This window comes from Hordeum vulgare, chromosome 3H (genome assembly GCF_904849725.1).
Source record: "Hordeum vulgare subsp. vulgare chromosome 3H, MorexV3_pseudomolecules_assembly, whole genome shotgun sequence".
In the NCBI taxonomy this organism is placed as follows: Eukaryota; Viridiplantae; Streptophyta; class Magnoliopsida; order Poales; family Poaceae; genus Hordeum; species Hordeum vulgare.
Genome location: NC_058520.1, coordinates 497,413,712 through 497,435,774, shown reverse-complemented (window position 1 = coordinate 497,435,774; position 22,063 = coordinate 497,413,712).

Here is a 22,063-nt window from a genome sequence, read left to right as displayed (position 1 = left end):
TTTCTTGTCTGCGCGCTCCCGTCGTCGTCGTCTTCCAGTCCGCCTCGATAGTGGGTCAGCATACCCGTGCACTAGGCGAGGTGGCACTGGGACCACCGCGTCCCCCTCCCCTACCCCTATGTCATGCTGTCGCACGACTCGCATTTGCATCCTCACAGGATTCCAGTGCGAGCGGTGCGACGATCGGCGCGGGCGCATGCGGAGGAGGTGAGGCATAGGCGGCAGCAGCTCACACCAAAGCAGTGGCACAACCCCGTGTATGATGCAGACTCTCCCGAATGGGAGGCCTGGTTTGCGTGGGAGCACGAGGAGTAGCATCGATGTGGCGTCCATGATGTGGTGGCTAGATCGTCGCCGCCCCTCGTCGTGCGAGAAGAAGACCAGGAGGCGGAGGCCGCATACCAGAACGCGTTGGATGCGTGCAAGCGAGGAGGAAGCGCGCCTCAAGGAGGAGGAGGAGGCCTACCAGAAGAAGATGGCGGAGGCCATGGCGCTCTTCGTTGCCGATGACGTAGTCGTGCCACCGCTGGCACCGCCATCCCTCGCGAAGGCCGAGCCAGGGTCGCTGGTCCTCAGGCACGAGTTGTACGCCTAGGACGGGGTGGTGTGCGAGTTGGTCAGAGTGCCACCCATCTGGTTGGGTGCGACGCCGGCGCAGGAGGCAACCTACCCGGAGCACTGGTGGCAGCGGTGGGTGACGGAGGAGGGCGTAGAGATCTGGCGGATCGAGCTGATGGAGCGCGAGGCCAAAGTTGAGGAGGAGGAGCGACGCGCTGCCCAGCGAGCGCCAATGCAGCCACCGGCGAACGACGTTGTCGCCGCTTGGGAGACAACCTTCCCCTGGGCTGGGCCGGTGCCGACGCTCGTCGACCTCACCGGCCCCAACGACGATGAGGAGGAGGACGCCTAGGGCAGTGCGCCTCCTCGTTTTTAGTTTATTAATTTTTCTATTTAATGTAATGTGGACTCGTGAAACTGTCGCCGGCCTTCCAGATTGACATTAATGTTTAATTAATGGTTTTTATATTTTCAAAATATTTACCATGTTTTTTCCCTCCACCTAAAAATGGGCCATGGTCGGGCTGGGCGCAAGCGTCGACCGAGTTACAAAAGCTGACACGGATGTCCGTCGAACCGACCCAAACGAACAAAATGCACACAAAGCGCGCTCATTTGGGTCGGTGGTTGGAGTTGCTCTAACTTGGTCTAGTGTCATACAAATGGAACTACTCTATATTATTATCTTCATAGTCTAAAGTGTCATAAAAGTAGTGTCATGCTCCCCCCGTTCCAAAATAAGTGACTCAATTTTGCACCAACCTTGTATTAAATAAAGTTAATATTGTTGGAAATATTCCCTAGAGGAAATAATAAATTAGTTACTATTGTATTTCTTGTTCATAATAATCGTTTATTATCCACGCTAGAATTATATTGATTGGAAACTCAAATACATGTGTGGATACATAGACAACATAGTGTCCCTAGTGAGCCTCTAGTTGACTAGTTCGTTGATCAAAGATGGTCAAGGTTTCCTGGCCATGGGCAAGTGTTGTCACTTGATAACGGGATCACATCATTAGGAGAATCATGTGATGGACATGACCCAAACTATGAACATAGCATATTGATCATGTCGTTTTATTGCTATTGTTTTCTGCGTGTCAAGTATTTGTTCCTATGACCATGAGATCATATAACTCACTGGCACCGGAGGAATACCTTGTGTGCATCAAACGTCATAACGTAACTGGGTGACTATAAAGGTGCTCTACAGGTATCTCCGAAGGTGTCCGTTGAGTTAGTATGGATCAAGACTGGGATTTGTCACTCTGTGTGCCGGAGAGGTATCTCGGGGCCCACTCGGTAATACAACATCACACACAAGCCTTGCAAGCAATGTGACTAAGTGTAAGTCACAGGATCTTGTATTACGGAACGAGAAAAGAGACTTGCCGGTAACGAGATTGAAATAGGTATGTGGATACCGACGATCGAATCTCGGGTAAGTAACATACCGAAAGGACAAAGGAAATGACATACGGATTGCCTGAATCCTTGACACTCAGATTCAACCGATAAGTTATTCAGAGGATATGTAGGATCCAATATGGGCATCTAGGTCCCGCTATTGGATATTGACCGAGGAGTGCCTCGGGGCATGTCTACATAGTTCTCGAACCCGCGGGGTCTGCACACTTAAGGTTCGATGATGTTTTAAGCGTATTTGAGTTATATGGTTGGTTACCGAATGTTGTTCGGAGTCCCGGATGAGATCACGGACGTCACGAGGGTTTCCGAAAAGGTCCGGAAATTAAGATTGATATATAGGTTTGTCTCATTTGGTTACCGGAAGGTTTTCGGGCATTACCGACATCGTACCGGGAGTGACGAATGGGTTCTCGATATTTACCGGGAGGGGGGCAACCCACCCGGGAGAGGCCCATGGCATTAGGGGTGGTGCACCAGCCCTTAGTGGGCTGGTGGTACAGCCCAAAGGAGCCTTGGCGCCACAAGGGAAAAAACCAAAGAGAAAAGAAAGGAAAAAAAAGGAAAGGTGGGAAGGAAAGGAAGGAGTCCACTTTCCAATCCTAATTGGAGTAGGACTCCTCCCTCTCCTAGCCGGCGCACCATAGGGGGCCTTGGCCCTCAAGGCAAGCCTCCCCTCCTCTCCTCTTATATATAATGGTACTTTAGGGCTGATTTGAGACAACTTTTGCCACGGCAGCCCGACCACAAACACCACGGTTTTTCCTCTATATCGTATTTCTGCGGAGCTCGGGCGGAGCCCTGCTGGAATAGATCATCAACAACCTCCGGAGCGCCGTCACGCTGCCGGAGAACTCATCTACTTCTCCGTCTTGCTTGCTGGATCAAGAAGGCCGAGATCATCGTCGAGTTGTACGTGTGTTGAATGCGGAGGTGTCGTCCGTTCGGCACTAGATCGGAGCGGATCGTGGGACGGATCGCGGACAGTTCGTGGGACGGTTCGCGGGGCGGATCGAGGTATGTGAGGAAGTTCCACTACATCAATCGCGTTTCTTAACGCTTCCTACTGTGCGATCTACAAGGGTACGTAGATCCAAATATCCTCTCGTAGATGGACATCACCATGATAGGTCTTCATGTGCGTAGGAAAATTTTGTTTCCCATGCAACGTTCCCCAACAGGCATCATGAGCTAGGTTCATGCGTAGATGTAATCTCGAGTAGAACACAAAGGGTTTTATGGACGGTGATGTTCGATTTGCTGCCCTCCTTAGTCTTTTCTCGATTCGGCGGTATTGTTGGATTGAAGCGGCCCGAACCGACATTATTCGTACGTTTACGAAAGATTGGGTTCATTGCTTGACATGCAACCTCGTTGCATAAAGATGACTGGCGGGTGTCGGTTTCTTCAACTTTAATTGAATTGGTTTTGACCGAGGCAGTCCTTGGAGAGGTTAAATAGCAATTTGCACATCTCCGTTGTGGTTTTTGCGTAAGTAAGATGCGATCTACTAGATACCCATAGCAGCCACGTAAAAACATGCAACAACAAGTAGAGGACGTCTAACTTGTTTTTGCAGGGTATGCTTGTGATATGATATGGCCAATGATGTGATGTGATATATTGGATGTATGAGATGATCATGTTGTAATAGTTAATATCGACTTGCACGTCGATGGTACGGCAACCGACAGGAGCCATAGGGTTGTCTTTAAACTAATGTTTGTGCTTGCAGATGCGTTTACTATATTGCTGGGACGTAGCTTTAGTAGTAATAGCATAAGTAGCGCGACAACCCCGATGGCGACTGCTACTGCGACAACAAACCTTCCCTAGTAACGGCGCCAGGAATCCTGCTGGTGCGGCTACGCCTATAGGGACTTCCTTGGCAAATATGCAAAGGATTTCCCCGCGGCCTTGGAGCCTTGAGTTGGTGTTCCCTTGAAGAGGAAAGGGTGATGTAGCACAGCGGCGGTAAGTATTTTCCTCAGTTTTGAGAACCATGGTATCAATCCAGTAGGAGGAGAACGTCAAGTCACAAGTACCTGCACAAACACAAAGAGCTTGCACCCAATCCTATGAAGGGGTTGTCAATCCCTTACAGATTGTTTGCAAAGTGAGAACTGAAAGCAAAGAGTAAACAAAGCAAAGTAAAAGTGAAAGTGGAAACGATAGTTGTGAATAGACCCGGGGGTCGTAGTGTTCACTAGTGGCTTCTCTCATGAAAGCAAGTAGACGGTGGGTGAACGAATTAGTGTCGAGCAATTGATAGAACCGCGCAAAGTCGTGACGTTATCTGAGGCAATGATTATATCTATTGGCATCACGTCCAAAACAAGTAGACCGATACTTTCTGCATCTACTACTATTACTCCACACGTCGACCGCTATTCAGCATGCATCTAGTGTATTAAGTCCAAAAGAACAGAGTAACGCCTTAAGCAAGATGACATGATGTAGATGGACAATCTCATATCTACGATAAAAGCCCATCTTGTTACCCTTGATGGCAACAACACGATGCGTGCCTTGCTGCCCCTTCTGTCACTGGGAAAGGTCACCACACGGTATGAACCCAAAACTAAGCACTTCTCTCATTGCAAGAATCATAGATCTAGTTGGCCAAACAAAACCCAAGACTCGGAGAGACTTACAAGGATATCAAATCATGCATATAAGAAACCAGCAAAGACTCAAATATAATTCATAGACAATCTGATCACAAATCCACAGTTCATCAGATCTCGACAAACACACCGCCAAAGAGGATTACATCGGATAGATCTCCATGAAGATCATGGAGAACTTTGTATTGAAGATCCAAGAGAGAGAAGAAGCCATCTAGCTACTAACTATGGACCCGTAGGTCTGAAGTGGACTACTCACGAGTCATTGGAGAGGCGATGATGTTGATGTAGAAGCCCTCCAACTCCAAAGTCCCCTCCGGCAGGGCACCGGGAAGGGTCTCCAGATGAGATCTCGCGGAAACGGAAGCTTGCGGCGACGGAAAAGTGTTTTCGTGGATGCCCTGATTTTTTCTACGATTTTAGGGAATTTATAGGCCAAAGAGCTAGGGCAGGGGAGCGCCAAGGAGGCCACAAGCCTGGTTGCCGCGGGCCCCCTGGCCGCGGCAACAGGGCTTGTGGGCTACGTGTGGGCCCCCTGCCTTGGCCCTCACGTCCCCCGATCTTCTTCTGTTCTGGAAAAAATTATTTCGGGGATTTTATTCCGTTTGGACTCCGTTCCGAAATCATATCTGAAAAGAGTCAAAAACAAAGAAAAAACAGGAACTGGCACTTGGCACTGAATTAATCATTGTTCAAGAAATCGGTAACTGGTAGCTTCTCGGTCGGCTTGGGAGTAGCGATTAATCGGTGAATCGGCCTATTAACTGGATTAATCGGTCGACCATTAATTGGTAGATTAAACAAAAACTTGCCAACTTATATCTAAATTTTTTATGTATCATACCATAATTCCATGCACCTAGCTATGTAATATACCAAAATATTCTATTGTAGGCATATAAAAAATAGATAAAAGATAAAATTAATAATCATTATACATCTAAATATATAAAATCTCAAAATTCAAAATGAGCAATTAGACATTTAAACTTATCCATATACTTGGTAACATACATCACAGAATATACTACAGATAACAACCAAAACCAACAGTTCCATCCATCCATCTACAAAATTTTAAATCATAATCTACTAATAATGAATGCTGGATTATCCACTAAGGTATGGGGGGAAGATGGTAGTACCTTGCCTGCTGGTGACGCCATTGAGGAAGAGATTGGGGAGTATCCCATGGGAGAGGATGGGGAGTGTCCAAGCGGGGTGGGGGTCGAGGCAAGCGACCAGAATGGCGGAGAAACTAGATCTTGCAGGTGTAGTGTGGAGACTGGCACCGGTGAGAACACGACTAGCCACCAACAAGGTTAGGAGGGGATGAAAGGAGAATGAGGAAGCGCGAGGAGGGACAAACCCTAGGTATTTAGTAGAAAGAGGGGGGCGGGAGGCATGATGTGCCAAAATTTTGGGATTCGTTTGCCCACCAGTTAATAGGCCAGTAGTGATTAATCGGTGTGGCAACTAATTAATCGCTATGACAACTCATTAATCGGTCTAACTGGCCAATTAATCGACATGACAAGTTAACACGATGAATAGGTGTTACTCGATTCGGTCACCCTAAGAGTAGCGATTAACTAGCAAGTTAACTGGTTAATCGGACGAATTCTTGAACAATGGAATTAATAAGTTAGTCCCAGAAAAGATATAAAAGGTATATAAAACATCCAAAGTTGACAAGATAACAGCGTGAAACCATCAAAAATTATAGATACGTTTGAGATGTATCAGCGACACGTTGATGGAGATCATGATGATGGAGATCATGGTGTGGCGTCGGTGACAAGAAGATCGTGTCGGTGCTTTGGTGATGGAGATCAAGAAGCAATGATGATGGCCATATCATGTCACTTATGAATTGCATGTGATGTTAATCCTTTTATGCACCTTATTTTGCTTAGAATGACGGTGGCATCATGAGGTGATCTCTCACTAAAATTTCAAGACGAAATTATGTTCTCCCCGACTGTGTATCGTTGCTACAGTTTGTCTTTCGAGACACCACGTGATGATCGGGTGTGATAGACTCAACGTTCACATACAACGGGTGCAAAACAGTTGCACACGCGGAACCCTCGGGTTAAGCTTGACGAGCCTAGCAGACATGGCCTCGGAACACATGAGACCGAAAGGTCGATGTGATATCCTCGGTTGTTGTACAGTGTTGGATGTGATTAAGCTACAGTAAATCTATGCAATGAATGCCGCGTCATCATAAATTATATCGTTGATCTCGTGTTAGTTGAAACCGAGTCAAAGTTCGAAGTTTAAAAATAAATCAAACGGGAAAAGTTTTATAATCTTTAAAATAAAAATTGTCAGAAAAGTTATTAAAAATTTCCTAATAAGTTATAAAAGTGAATCGAGCATTTTAAAGTTATTACAATCCCTATATAATTAAAACATGAGGCTGTTTAAAAAAAGTAATTTAAAAAAAGAAAGAAACAAAGCCCCCACCCTCAAATGGGCCGGCCGTCCCATCTAAAACCTACCCGAGCCGGCCACACTCACTAACCCCACGCCCCAGGGAACCCTAGCGGTTGCCCCTTCCACCCACTCCCTCCACCTACCGCCGCCAGGGACGAGAGGCACGACCCCCTCGTCAGATCCGACCCCCACGGCGCCAACTACTCCCCTTCCGTCGTTCCTCTTCCCCACCTACCCCCGTCACCGTGCCCCATCCCCCAGGCTCGACCGAGCCCCTCCTTGCCCGCCTCGTCTCCCTCCCCAGCACCCCTGGCCCCCTCCCCCGAGCGCCCCCTGCGCCTCCTCCCTCCCCTGATCCCGCTCAGCCGCCGCCCCTCGCCCTCAACCCCCAGCGGTCGCGCCAACCTCGCACACCGCCTTGCCCTTGCCCAAGCACCGGCCCGAGGCCACCACACCACCCCCACGCGCCTGATCTGGCCGTCAACCCCCGCGCCTCTCCAGCCCCGTCGCCCCACCGCGAGCGCCTCCTCCCCGACGGCCTCCCACCTCACCACCCCAGCGGCCTCTCACCTCGGTGCCCCACCGGCCTCCTACATCACCGGACGGCCCGGGGACCCTCCGTCCACGGCGGCCCTCCGCCGCGCCGCCCCATCATCGGAGCTCCACCGTCGGCCACCACCACCACCGGGAGCTTCTCCTCACCGGAACCGCACCACCGGCTTCCCCGTCCTCCTCCTCAACGGCTCCATCGAGCCTCGCCGAACCCGCCCCCCTACCACGTGGGTGAGAAGACCCCTCTCATCCTCTCTCCGTTCCAGTTCCATTCCGGCGATCGCCGCCGCGTTCCGGCGCCGTTAGACTCAGGTAGGAGGAGGTGGACCTTGCCTCCTTCCTCTCTGTTGAGAGAGATGGCACAAAGGAGGAGAGAGAGTAGCAGAGAGATGTGTGTGAGAAAATAAAAATAAAAAGATGTATGTATGTATGTATGAGATGCACGTATGTATTTTGTATGTATATATGTATGTATGTAATATCATGTATGTATAGAAAGGAATACATTATGTTTAATATATGTAGGTAAATATGTGTATGTGGCTACTGCCACTTACCGGTGGGGCCATACCTCCACACCCACTTACATGGAGGCCCCACACGCTTTTAAGAAAAATGAAAATGAAAATATAAAAATAAAGTTCTGTTTTTATTAAATAAATAAATAGATATATTAATTAATTAATTAATTAATTACTTAGGTAATTAGAATAATTAGAGTATGACACGTGGGTCCCCCACTAAATTTATCTGATTAATTAATATTAAACCTAATTAAAAACTTGTGTCTATGACGCATGGGACCCACTAGTCAGTTGACCAGTCAACTGCTGATGTCAGCATGACATCATGTTGATGTCATAATAGCATTTAATTAAATCTTTTTTTAATTCCTAAATAATTAATAAAACTTTAAAAATTAATATTAATTAAACTGTAAGTCAGATCAAAATATTTTAAACATGAAAATTGATCAGCAGAACGAGACGAACCCGGATACACGGACCATTCATGTGTCACGCGTCCCTAACATAGCAAACGTGGAACTTTTCCATTGTTTTCCGTCTGACACGTAGTAGCCACAGACCCAGAAAATATCGTCTGATATTCTTCCGATCCGTCTATGATGGATGTTGCTGCGTTAGCTCATGTCTAGCCTGCATCTTGCCATGTCATGCATTGTGTTGCACTGTTGCTATTATTTATTGTTTCTTCCCCCTCTTCTTACCGTTAGACCCCGAGACTGACGCTGCTGCCGGGTACATCTACGACCCTGCCAACCAGCCTTTTGCCGCAGAGCAGCAAGGCAAGGAAACCCCCTTAATCATCCCTATATCGCCTATGTCTTTCTCCCTCATGCTTGCATTAGTATTTTGCTACTGTTGTAGTTAGCTCCTATATCTGATGCATAGCCTATTTTTGATGAACTGCTACTTTTGGTGATGCACTTTTAAACTGCTTAGTATAGGTGGAGCAGCCTTCCCCTCTGACCCCGCAGTCTAGTTGCCCCGCTTTGCTTTCAGATCTCGATCCCTGATCGACGAGCCATACCCGACACAGCACATACACCCCCTTAGTTGTACGACACTACAGGGATACTATCGGGTACCGAGGGTGACACCTCGCTAAGTGCTCCTGATGATATCTCTCTAGTACAGCTAGTCAGTCGTGGTTATCGAGGGTAATTCCTCTTTCACCATTCCTGACGATGACTGCTGCGGCAACAAAAGTCCTTCCTTGGCGCTAGGAATTCTTCTTGTTACTTCTCTGGTTTGCGTCGGTTTTTCCCTTGAAGAGGAAAGGGTGATGCAGCACAGGAGCAGTAAGTATTTCCCTCAGTTTGAGAACCAAGGTATTGATCCACAAGGAGGGCCTCGTCAAGTCCAGAGTATCTGCGCAAACACAAACAAGCTTGCACCCAACGCTTCAAAGGGGTTGTCAATCCCTTCAAGATTGTTTGCAAAGTGAGATCTGAAGGCGGAAAGTGCAACGAAGTAAAAAGTGTAAGGCTGAAAATATGGTGTGGAGTAGACCCTAGGGGCCATAGTGTTCACTAGAGGCTTCTCTCATAATAGCAAATATCGCGGTGGGTGAACAAATTACTGTCGAGCAATTGATAGAACCGCGCAAAGTCATGACGATATCTAAGGCAATGATCATACATATAGGCATCACGTCCGAGACAAGTAGACCGATACTTTCTGCATCTACTACTATTGCTCCACACATCGACCGCTATCCAGCATGCATCTAGTGTATTGAGTTCATGACGAACAGAGTAACGCCTTAAGCATGATGACATGATGTAGAGGGATAATCTCAAACCAATGATGAAAACCCCATCTTTTTACCCTTGATGGCAACAACACGATGCGTGCCTCGCTACCCCTTCTGTCATTGGGTGAGGTCACCTCACGGTATGAACCCAAAACCAAGCACTTCTCCCATTGCGAGAATCATAGATCTAGTTGGCCAGACAAAACCCACAACTCGAAGAGAATTACAGGGATATGAAATCATGCATAAGAGAGATCAAAAGAAACTCAAATAAGATTCATAGATAATCTGATCATAAATCCACAATTCATCGGATCTCGACAAACACACCGCAAAAGAAGATTACATAGGATAGATCTCCATGAAGATCATGGAGAACTTTGTTTTGAAGATCCAAGAGAGAGAAGAAGCCATCTAGCTACTAGCTATGATCCTGTAGGTCTATGGTGAACTACTCACGCATCATCGGAGAGGTCATGGTGTTGATGAAGAAGCCCTCCGTATCCGAATCCCCCCTCCGGCAGGGCACCAGAACGTGCCCCAGACGGGATCTTGCGGAGACAGAAGCTTGCGGCGGCGGAAAAGTACTTTCGATGATCTCCTGTTTTTTTTGGGATTTTTAGGGAATTTATAGGCGCAACCCCTAGGTCAGGGGGCGCTCAGGGGGCCCACAAGCCTGTGGGCCACGGCCTACCTCCCTGGCCTTGAGGTGGGGGCTTGTGGGGCCCCTGAGGCTCCCCTGCCTTGGCTCTCAAGCTTCCCGATCTTCTTCCGTTCTAGAAAAAATCTTTTCGGGGATTTTCTTCCGTTTGGACTCCGTTTCAAAATCTCTTGTGAAAGGGGTCAAAAACATGGAAAAAACAGGAACTAGCACTTGGCACTGAGTTAATAAGTTAGTCCCAAAAAATAAATAAAAGGCATGCAAAACATCCAAAGTTTGACAAGATAATAGCATGAAACCATCAAAAATTATAGATACGTTGGAGACGTATCATACAGTAGCTCGAAACGAAACCAGAGGATATTTGCGCGATACGAGGGTCAGACCTTTCGAGATAATATATAATTAATTTTTCCCGAACAAAAGGAGTACTCCGCAAGAAAACGGAGTCCGGGAGGCACACGAGGTGCCCACAAGCCACCCAGGCGCGACCAGGGGGTAGGCCGCGCCTGGCACGCTTGTCGTCTCCTCGTGCGCTTTCCGGACTACTTTAAATTTTTCTATTTTTCTAAAAATTCCAAAATGGAGAAAAATTGCTAATGGAAAAGTTTTGGAGTCGGTTTACTTACCGAATCACATACCTCTTCGTTTTTGGAGTTTGAAACAGGCTGATAAATATCCTTTATGTACTCCTCCGGAGTTATGGTATTAATAATATTGCTTTCAACATTTATGGGAGTACCTCAGATATAATGCTTGATTCTTTGCCCATTTACCACTCTCGGAAAATTACCTTCCGTGTTGTTGATCTTGATGGCACCGGAACGATATACTTCCTCAACAATGTAAGGACCTTCCCATTTATAGAGAAGCTTGCCTGCAAAAAATCTTAAACGAGAATTGTATAACAAGACATAATCACCTACATTAAACTCACGTTTTTGTATCCTTTTATCATGCCACCTCTTAACTCTTTCTTTGAACAACTTGGCATTTTCATATGCCCGAGTTCTCCATTCATCAAGTGAGCTAATATCAAATAACCTCTTCTCACCAGCAAGTTTGAAATCAAAGTTGAGCTCTTTGATTGCCCAATAAGCCTTTGCTCTAGCTCAAGAGGTAAATGACATGCTTTACCGTAAACCATTTTGTACGGAGACATGCCCATGGGATTCTTATAAGCAGTTCTATAAGCCCACTATGCATCATCAAGCTTCTAAGACCAATTCTTTCTAGACCTATTAATAATCTTTTGCAGAATTAGTTTAATCTCTCAATTACTTAGCTCTGCTTGACCACTGGACTGAGGATGATAGGGAGATGCAATTCTATGGTTGACATCATACTTGGCAAGCGTTTTACGGAAAGCAACATGAATAAAATGTGAACCACCAACAGTCATTAGATATCTAGGGACTCCAAATCTAGGGAAAATAACTTCTTTAAGCATCCTAATAGAGGTGTTATGATCAGCACTACTAGTTGGGATAGCTTGTACCCACTTAGTAACGTAATCAACAACAACTAGGATATGAGTATACCCGTTGGATTTTGGAAAAGGTCCCATATAATCAAAACCCCAAACATCAAATGGTTCAATGACAAGTGAATAATTCCTAGGCATTTCCTGACATTTACTGATATTACCTATTCTTTGACATTCATCACAAGACAAGACAAACTTACGGGCATCCTTGAAGAGGTTAGGCCAATAGAAACCGGATCGCAATACCTTGTGTGCAGTTCTATCTCCCGCATGGTGTCCTCCGTAAGCCTCGGAGTGACACTTCTGTAGGATCTGTCCCTGTTCATGCTCAGGTACACAACATCTAATAACACCATCTACTCCTTCTTTATAAAGGTGAGGATCATCCCAAAAGTAATGTCTCAAATCAAAGAAGAATTTCTTCTTTTGCTGGTATGTGAAACTAGGTGGTATATATTTGGCAACGATATAATTTGCATAATCAGCATACCACGGTGTACTACGTGAAGCATTGATGACATTCAATTGCTCATTAGGAAAGCTATCATCAATAGGTTGTGGGTCATGAAGAACATTCTCCAACCTAGACAAGTTATCTGCTACGGGGTTCTCAGCACCCTTCCTATCAACAACATGCAAATCAAATTCTTGTAGCAAGAGAACCCATCTGATAAGTCTAGGTTTAGCATCTTTCTTTTCCATGAGATACTTAATAGCATCATGATCAGTGTGAATAGTAACCTTGGAATCAACAACGTAAGATCTGAACTTTTCACATGCAAACACGACTACTAAAAAATCCTTTTCAGTAGTAGCATAGTTTCTTTGGGAACTGTCTAGAGTTTTACTAGCATAGTGAATAACATTCAACTTCTTATCAACTCTTTGTCTTAGAACAGCACCAACAATATAATCACTAGCATCACACATAATTTCAAAAGGTAAGTTCCAATCAGGTGGTTGAACAATAGATGCAGTTACCAAGGCTTTCTTAAGTATTTCAAAGGCTTCCTCACAATCATCGTCAAAAACAAAAGGAATATCCTTTTGCAAGAGATTGGTAAGAGGCCTAGAAATCTTAGAGAAGTCCTTAATGAACCTTCTATAGAAACCAGCATGACAAAGGAAACTTCTTATACCTTTAATGTCTATAGGGCATGGCATTTTCTCGATCGCATCAACCTTAGCCTTATCGACTTAAATACCTCTTTCAGAAATTTTATGTCCTAAGACGATGCCTTCATTAACCAAAAAGTGGCACTTCTCCCAAATTCAAGACAAGGTTGGTATCTTTACATCTCTGCAAAACTCGATCAAGGTTGCTGAGGCAATCATCAAAAGAAGACCTATAAACGGAGAAGTCATCCATGAAAACCTTAACAATCTTTTCACAAAATTCAGAGAATATAGCCATCGTACATCTTTGAAAGGTAGCAGGTGCATTACATAAGCCAAAAGGCATACGTCTGTAAGCAAAGGTACCGAAAGGGCAGGTAAAAGTGGTTTTCTCCTGATCAGATTGTGCAACAGGTATTTGGGAGAAATCAGAATAACCATCTAGAAAGCAGAAGTGTGTGTGTTTAGACAATCTTTCTAGCATTTGGTCAATAAAAGGGAAAGGGTAATGATCTTTCCTAGTGGCTTTATTCAATTTCCTAAAATCAATCACCATCCTGTAGCCAGTAATAATCCTCTGTGGGATCAATTCATATTTATCATTAGGGACAACGGTAATACCTCCCTTCTTAGGGACGTAATGCACCGGACTTACCCAATCACTATGAGCAACAGGATAGATAATACCTGCTTCCACGAGCTTTAGTATTTCTTTTCTTACTACCTCTTTCATCTTAGGATTTAATCTCCGTTGATGATCAGCAACTGGTTTGGAATCAGGATCGGTTTTAATTTTGTGCTGGCATAGAGTGGGACTAATGCCCTTAAGATCATCAAGAGTATATCCAATAGCAGCACGGTGCTTCCTCAGAGTTTTCAATAATTTATTTTCTTCATGCTCTGAAAGGCTAGCACTAATAATAACAGGATATAACTCTTTTTCATCAAGATAAGCATACTTAAGAGTATTAGGTAACTGTTTAAGCTCGAACACAGGATCACCCTTTGGTGGGGGTGGATCTCCAAGAAGTTCAACATGCAAATTATTCTTAAGGATAGGATTTTGTTCAAAGATAACTCTATCTATCTCATTCCGTTCATCCATATGCATATCATTTTCATGCTCAAGCAAATATTGTCTAAAGGACCAGTAGGAGGCACAACAATAGAAGCTAGGGTAATAATTTCATCCTTAGTAGACAATTCTTTTTCATGAGGTTGTCTACCAAACTTGGAGAAATTGAACTCATGTGACACACCTTCAAAGCCAACAGTGACAGTTTGCTTCTCACAACCAATATGAGCATTGACAGTATTGAGGAAAGGTCTGCCAAATATGATGAGACAAAAGCTATCTTGTGTGGTAGCAAGAACGAGAAAATCAGCAGGATACTTAGTTTTGCCACACAAGACTTCAACATCTCTAACAATTCCCAAACGGCAGATAGTATCTCTATTGGCAAGCGGAATAGTGACATCAATAGGTTCCATCTCGACAGGTGCAATATCGTCTTTAATTTCATCATATAAAGATTGAGGTATTGCACTAACACTAGCACCCACGTTACATAAACCATGATAACAATGATCTCCTATCTTAACAGAAACAACAGGCGTGCCAACAACAGGCCTATGTTTGTATCTAGCATGAGATTTAGCAATTCTAGCAGCATCTTCACAGAAGTGAATATCATGGCCATCAACATTGTCGAACAGGAGATCTTTGATAATAGCAATTCTAGGTTCAACCCTAATTTTCTTAGTGGGTGTAGGTGTTCTAATGTAGCCCCTACGTATCACAGTTGAAGCCTTAGAATGATCCTTTATTCTAACAGGGAAAGGTGGTTTCTCAATGTAAGCACTAGGAACAATAGGATCATTATAAGCAATGACTTTCTCTTCAACTGGATTGGGTTAAACTACTTTGACTTCTAAGGGAGGATGATATTTAAACCACTTCTCTTTAGGATTCATACCTGACTCACATATGAGCAGCAAATGATTCACATAATGAAGCTACTATCTCAGAGTCAAGTCCATGTTTAGCGCTAAAATAACAAAAAGTATTTGTTTCAACAAAGGATTTAACGCAATCGAACTTAAGATTCATACCTGACTCCTTACCTTCATCAAACTCCCAATCTTCATAGTTGTGTTTAATTCTTTCCAATAAATTCCATTTGAAGTCAATATCTCTCTTCATAAAAGAACCGGTACAAGAAGTGTCAAGCATGGTGCGATTATCATGAGAAAGCCGAGCATAAAAGTTCTGAATAATAATTTCTCTCGAGAGCTCATGGTTGGGGCATGAATATAACATTGACTTAAGCCTCCCCCAAGCTTGAGCGATACTTTCTCTATCACGAGGCCAAAAATTATAGATATAATTCCGATCACGATGTACCAAATGCATAGGATAAAACTTTTGATGAAATTCCAATTTCATTCGATTGTAGTTCCATGATCCAGTATCATCACATAGCCTATACCATGTCAATGCTTTATCCCCCAAAGATAAGGGAAAGACCTTCTTCTTGACCTCATCCTCGGGCAAACCTGCAAGCTTAAATAAACCACAAACTTCATCTACATAGATTAGATGCAAGTCGGGATGTGATGTTCCATCTCCTGTAAAAGGATTAGCCAACAGTTTCTCTAGAATACCCGAAGGAATTTCATAAAAAATATTTTCAGTAGCTGCAGCAGGTTGAGGAGCAACCCTTGTGCTTCCGTTCGAGGTGAAGATACCCCGAACAAGCTCCTCAAAGGATTAGTTTCCATAGTGACAAGTGACAATAAACATCACGCTATATAAATGTTTTCTTACCATATTCCACTTACCAAAGGCGCTTCACTCCCCGGCAACGACACCAGAAAAGAGTCTTGATGACCCGCAAGTGTAGGGGATCTATCGTAGTCCTTTAGATAAGTAAGTGTGTCGAACCCAACGAGGAGCAGAAGGAACTGACAAGTGGTTTTCAGCAAGGTATTCTCTGCAAGGACTGAAATTATCGGTAACAGATAGTTGTGCGATAAGATGATTCATAGCAAGTAGCAAGTAACAATAGTAACAAAGGTGCAGCAAAGTGGCCCAATCCCTTTAGTAGCAAGGGACAAGCCTGGACAAAATCTTATAGGAGGTGAAGTGCTCCCGAGGACACATGGGAATTTCTGTCAAGCTAGTTTTCATCATGTCCATATGATTCGCGTTCGCTACTTTGATAGTTTGATATGTGGGTGGACCGGTGCTTGGGTGCTGCCCTTACTTGGACAAACATCCCACTTATGATTAACCCCTCTCGCAAGCATCCGCAACTACGAAAGAAGAATTAAGACAAAGTCTAACCATAGCATTAAACTAGTCGATCCAAATCAGCCCCTTACGAAGCCACGCATAAACTAGGGTTTAAGCTTCTGTCAATCTAGCAACCCACCATCTACTTATTACTTCCCAATGCCTTCCTCTAGGCCCAAATAATGGTGAAGTTTTATGTAGTCGACGTAAAAATAACACCACTAGAGGAAAAACAACATACAACACATCAAAATATCGAACGAATACCAAATTCACATGACTACTAATAGCATGACTTATCCCATGTACTCAGGAACAAAAGTAACTACTCACAAAGCATAATAATATTCATGACGAGAGAGGTATTGAATAGCATCAAGGATCTGAACATATAATCTTCCACCGAGTAATCCAACTATCATCAACTACAAAGAGTAATTAACACTACTAGCAACCTTACAAGTACCAATCGGAGTCGCGAGACGGAGATTGGTTGAAAGAGATGAACTAGGGTTTGGAGATGAGATGGTGCTGATGAAGATGTTGATGGTGATGAATCCCCTCCAATGAGAGGAGTGTTGGTGATGACGATTGTCGTGGCTATAAGCCTAACAGTAGATGTGTAGGGTACGAAAAGGATGGGCAGAGTCCCAGCTACGGCGAGGTTGTATGAGTTCAGGCCCCTCTACGGTGGAGGTAATAGCCCTACGTCTCAGTGCTCTAGGAGCTTGTTGTCGAGTGGAATATGGAATACAAATGAGTTGCTAACCCCTCTACCAGTGGGGGAGGGTGGCTTATATAGAGTGTGCTGCCCTCCACAACGGTTCTGGTACAGGGGTGGAGTAGTGGCGATTGAATGCGTACGTTACAGGTAACGTACACCCTAAATGCTAATAAATGCACCTGGAAACGTACGACCGTTTCCCTCCAGGGGGTTACGATGTTCCGAGTGGTATACAGTCGATTAGCTTGATATCCTCCGAGCGCTAGTCTCCTTAGTTCAGTCGGAACTGACTAAGGGCCTTGTCCTTTGTGAGGGGTAGTCCTTGGGTAGGACCTACAGGGCAGGCCTATGACCCTACCCTAGGACTATAACACCATCATTAGTCCCCGAATGGATTGTGGTTGGAACGACGAAGCGATGCTTGAAGTTTGGATCCGACTGGAACGGACTTGGCTTGGGTGTTGCTTGCCTCGATCCATTTTATCTTTTCTGACCAACGATCCGAGTGGAAATCCCCGTGGAACAAACTGTCAGAAACCGAGTGCTCCCAGGGTATCTCTTGACGCGACCAGTCAACTGACAACAGCGGATTTTCCGGGATCCTCAAATTTCGGTTTCCGCGCGCTCGGCGGGGATGACGCCAGCGCGCTCGAGTAGCGCCTGACGCCTCGATCCTCGCGCCTTTAACTCCTCCACTGATATCGCCGTGGCCGGTCGGGGGATAAGGTTTCGGGGCCACCTGCCAGCGACCTAGTCGGAACCTTACTTAAATCCCGGCGGCAAGGGTTCTTCGTTACGCTCGCCGAATCCTTTGCCATTGCTTCGTCCTCTTCGCCTCCTCCAGCGCACCTAACCTCCCTACTCCTCCTCTCTCTCCGTGAACTTGCCACTTCCGCCATGACCAAGGGTCAAACCAGCAAGATGGAGGCGAGGAAGAAGAAGGGGAAGGCGGCGGCTCCTGCTCAGCGGCGGCAGCGGCCGTTGCCGGCGGGGTGGATTCAAGGCGATTTCCTCCCCTCCACGGTGACGGAGGGGGATCTGCTGCAGCTGGTGGAGGACGGGATGATTGTCCACAAGTCCTGGAGGCTGTCGGCTGAGAATGAGGTCGAGCCGGCACCCCGAGAGGGGGAGCACGTCTTGCTGCTCAGCCATGTCTACCGAGGTTTCTCCCTGCCCCCGCATCCTTTCTTTAAGGGCATCCTGAATCACTTCGGGGCACAGCTTCACCACTTCCCGCCGAATGCTATTGCCCATCTCTCTGCTTTCATCGTTATGTGCGAGTGTTTCCTCGGCTGCCCCCCCCCCATTGGGGGTTGTTCAAACATATATTATCCACTAGATCTCAGACTATCAAACGGCTCAGCCAGTCGGATGATAAAACGCATCTTCTCCAACTCTACGGAGGCTTAGGTTTCCAGAAAAAGAGTTGGAGTAGTTATCCTGCTCTTCAGCTGAGCGAGTCGGTCAGGAACTGGCAGTCGACGTGGTTCTACTGCCAAGACGTTGCCTGTCTGAATGCCTCTTCTGGGTTGCCCCCTTTTAGCCTAGATCGTCCCGCTCCACCTAAGCAGCTCGCGCTCACGAAGGCGGAGAAGCTCGGCATCCAGCCCCTGGTCGACGCACTCGTAGACGTCGTCAGGAGGGGAGTCACCGGCATGGATTTGCTGGAGACTTTCCTTGGACGGCGCATTCAACCACTGCAGGCTCGCGACCACGCCATGTGGCACTACTCGGGGACCGAGGACTCCACTCGGACTAACGTCCTGAGCGTGACCGAGGAGAAGGTGGCGTCGTGGGTGCTCCAAATCACAGGCGCCTGCGAGAACCCCAGGGGGTCTCGGCGAGTGAGGGCTTTCAGTGCGGACAATCCTCCTCCGAATCGGGTGAGTACCATGTGCCGAGTGCATGCATCTGTTTTAGTTTCATTGATTTCTTGAATCTCTGCCTGTCGCTTGATGTCGCCGACTGTTTTTCACGCAGAAGTGGACCAACTGGTTTTCTCGTGTCTCGAACGGGAACCCAGACGAGGAGGAGGAAGAAGGCAGCCAAGAGGGCAGCGTGGAGAGCGCTGAGTATGCCTCCGATAGCGGGGAGTCGGAGGAAGAGACTAGGGAGGAAGAGGAGGAAGATGAAGAGCAGGACTCGCTGCCTCCGCAATTAGAGCATCAGACCAAGCGTTGACACGAGCCTGCCGTTCCCTTGGCCCCTCTGGCATCTTCGAGTGCTCCGCCCACTGCCCCAGTGCCCTCGTGTGCTCGGAGCACCAAGAGGGTCAGGGATGCTGCCGCTGAGCCTGCGGGTCAGTCTTCCAAGGCGGCCAAACCGAGTGGGTCCAAACCTCGGAGGGCTCTGCCGCGGATGAGGGTTGATGTCCCCGTCACCTCCACGTAAGTACATCGATCTTCTAATTTCTTCTGATATCTGAGTGAACTCCTGCTTATTGGTCGAATGGATTTCACTTGACAGAGTTGCTACTTCTGCCACCTCTCCGGCGCGCCAGGAGGATGACCCCATGGACACGGACAAGGTCGTCTCGTCCTAGCCAGGTGCGTTGTAGTGACTCCGAGTGTTTTATACTATGAGGTCTCGAATTCTATCTTCGGTCTTGTCCTTCTCTTTTTCTGAGGTTTCGCGACATTCGGTCTGGCAGGGGCGATTTATGTGGGCGAGGGTGACCAGGAGGGGCCTGAGCCAGCCGTAGAGCCTATCCTTGAGGCCGTCCCGCCAGTTGCTGCTCTCGCCGCCGACGTGCTGCTGACTGAGGCGCTGCCGCCGACTGAACCGGCGCTGGTGGTTGAAGAGCCGACTGGAGCGGACCTTGGGATGCCTCAGGAGCTTCTGACGATGCTAGGCTCGTCGAATGTCGAGTTCAACATCCAGCTTCTCCCGGAGGAGCAGGTGGGAGCGGCCAAAGGATCCATGGTGCAGGCGGAGCTGATGGCTGGAGAAGCCAAGAAGGCCTACGACTCCGTCGCATCATTGTACCAGCGGAGCTTGGAGCTGCGGGATGATATCCGAGTAAGTGGGCTAGTAAGTATTTACTTTTCTCTTGTAACCCACTGGGTGTTTTTGGATAGCATCTGTTGTTTGCAATGGGTTCACTCTGAGTGAACCCAGTGGGTGTAGTCCCCGAGACTTCTATCGAGTGCTTGCACCGGCAGTTGTCTTTATACATATTGTCTTTGCTTTGGTTAAGTCTGTAAATAATATGACCGACTGCGAGCAGTTGTGGCACTCGGAGTGCACTTACTGTAAGAGTCCCCGAGAGTAATTTGTACTCAGGTCGGGTAGTATTGGCCTCATAGGCGTAGGTGGTAACATGCATCTCAATAGGGCGGGCCTGCTTGAGTTGCATGCCAGTGGGGTCACTCTTAGTGAACCCACTGGGTGTAGTCCCCGAGACCGCTGTCGACTGCTTGCGTCGGCAGGGGTCTGAAGAACTTAGACTTTTATTGCTGAATTATCTGATTATCTCTTGGTACTGGCTGGCAGAAAACTTGTGAAATGGGGACCGCATATGAGACTCTGAGGGCGGAGAAGATTCAGTTTGCTGGTGAGCGGGATGCGGCACTGCTTGCAATGGATGGCATGAAGGTGGTTCTGGCGGAGCGAGAGAAGTCGCTGGAGAAGGCTCGTGAAGCGAACAAAATGCTGACCGAGGAATTTGAAAAGATGGGGAAACAAAGGACTGCTCTGATGGGACAAATGGACGTGCTGAACAAACGGTGCAAAGCACGGGAGAAATACGTCAGCGACTGGGCTCGGCAGATGATGACGCGTCTGGCTGGTAAGTCCTACTTTTTCCGAGTGCTTGTGTTATGCGCGTCACACTCGATGCTTATTGTTTGCTTGTCCTGTTGTTGCAGATTTTTGCTTTGACGCTGAAGCTGAAGCAGCTGATGTGGAGCGGTCGATTCTCGAGAACGTTCCACTCGGTGAGGACGCCAATCGGGATCTGCTCCGGGCGGACATCCGCGTGGGCAAAGTTGGCCCTTTCATCGGTCGACTGAGAGAAGTCGTCGGCCGAATCGACAAGGAGCTTTGGCCAGAAGATGAGTCGCGGCAGGAGATGGAGAACCTGATGGCTCGACTGGAGGAGATTCCGAACCGAGTGCAGTCGTGGAAGAAATCTGCAGCTCGTTGCGGTGTAGATGTTGCTCTGTCCCTGGTCCGAGTCCATTGCAAGGAGGTGCGCGAGGAAAAGCTGAAGACATTGAAGGTGGCCAACACGAAGAAACTTTGATTCGAAGACTTCATGGAAACCTTCCTTGAAAGTGCCACCCGCATCGCTGACGGTATTGATCTGGACACGTTCGTAGAGCCCTCGAGTCCTGGCGCCGATCCAAACAACGCGTAAGAAAACATTATCCTTGGTATGCCGAGTGTCGCTGTGTAAGAAACTTTGGCCACTGCTGTTGGCCGTTACATTCTTGTTTCGGTGTGGGTAAGCTTTATCCACACCGAGGCACTATCTTTGGTTGAACTCTGAATCGAATCTTTTGCTCTGCTGTTGCAATTTTGACTCGAGTTTTTGTTTGGCGTTTCTTGGTGAAGCCAAAGGCAAGCATTCGGAACATGTCAGTTGTCTTGACATCTATATGAGCCTCAATGAGGGTCTGCAACTCATGAAGTTGTCAGTTGATTATCCAAGTGTACCTGTAGGATACAGTCGAAGGCATGTGGGTGCTTAGGCGATTCTGCATCGCATCTAAGTCCCCGAGTGTGGTGTTAAGTGCACATCCAAAAAAAGTTAATACTTAGGCAATTCGTGATCGCAGTTAAGTCCCCGAGTGTGACATTAAATGCACACTTGGAAAAAGTTCATACTTAGGCGATTCTCGATCGCAGCTAAGTCTGTCAGTGTGACGTTAAATGCACACTCGGAGAAAGTTCA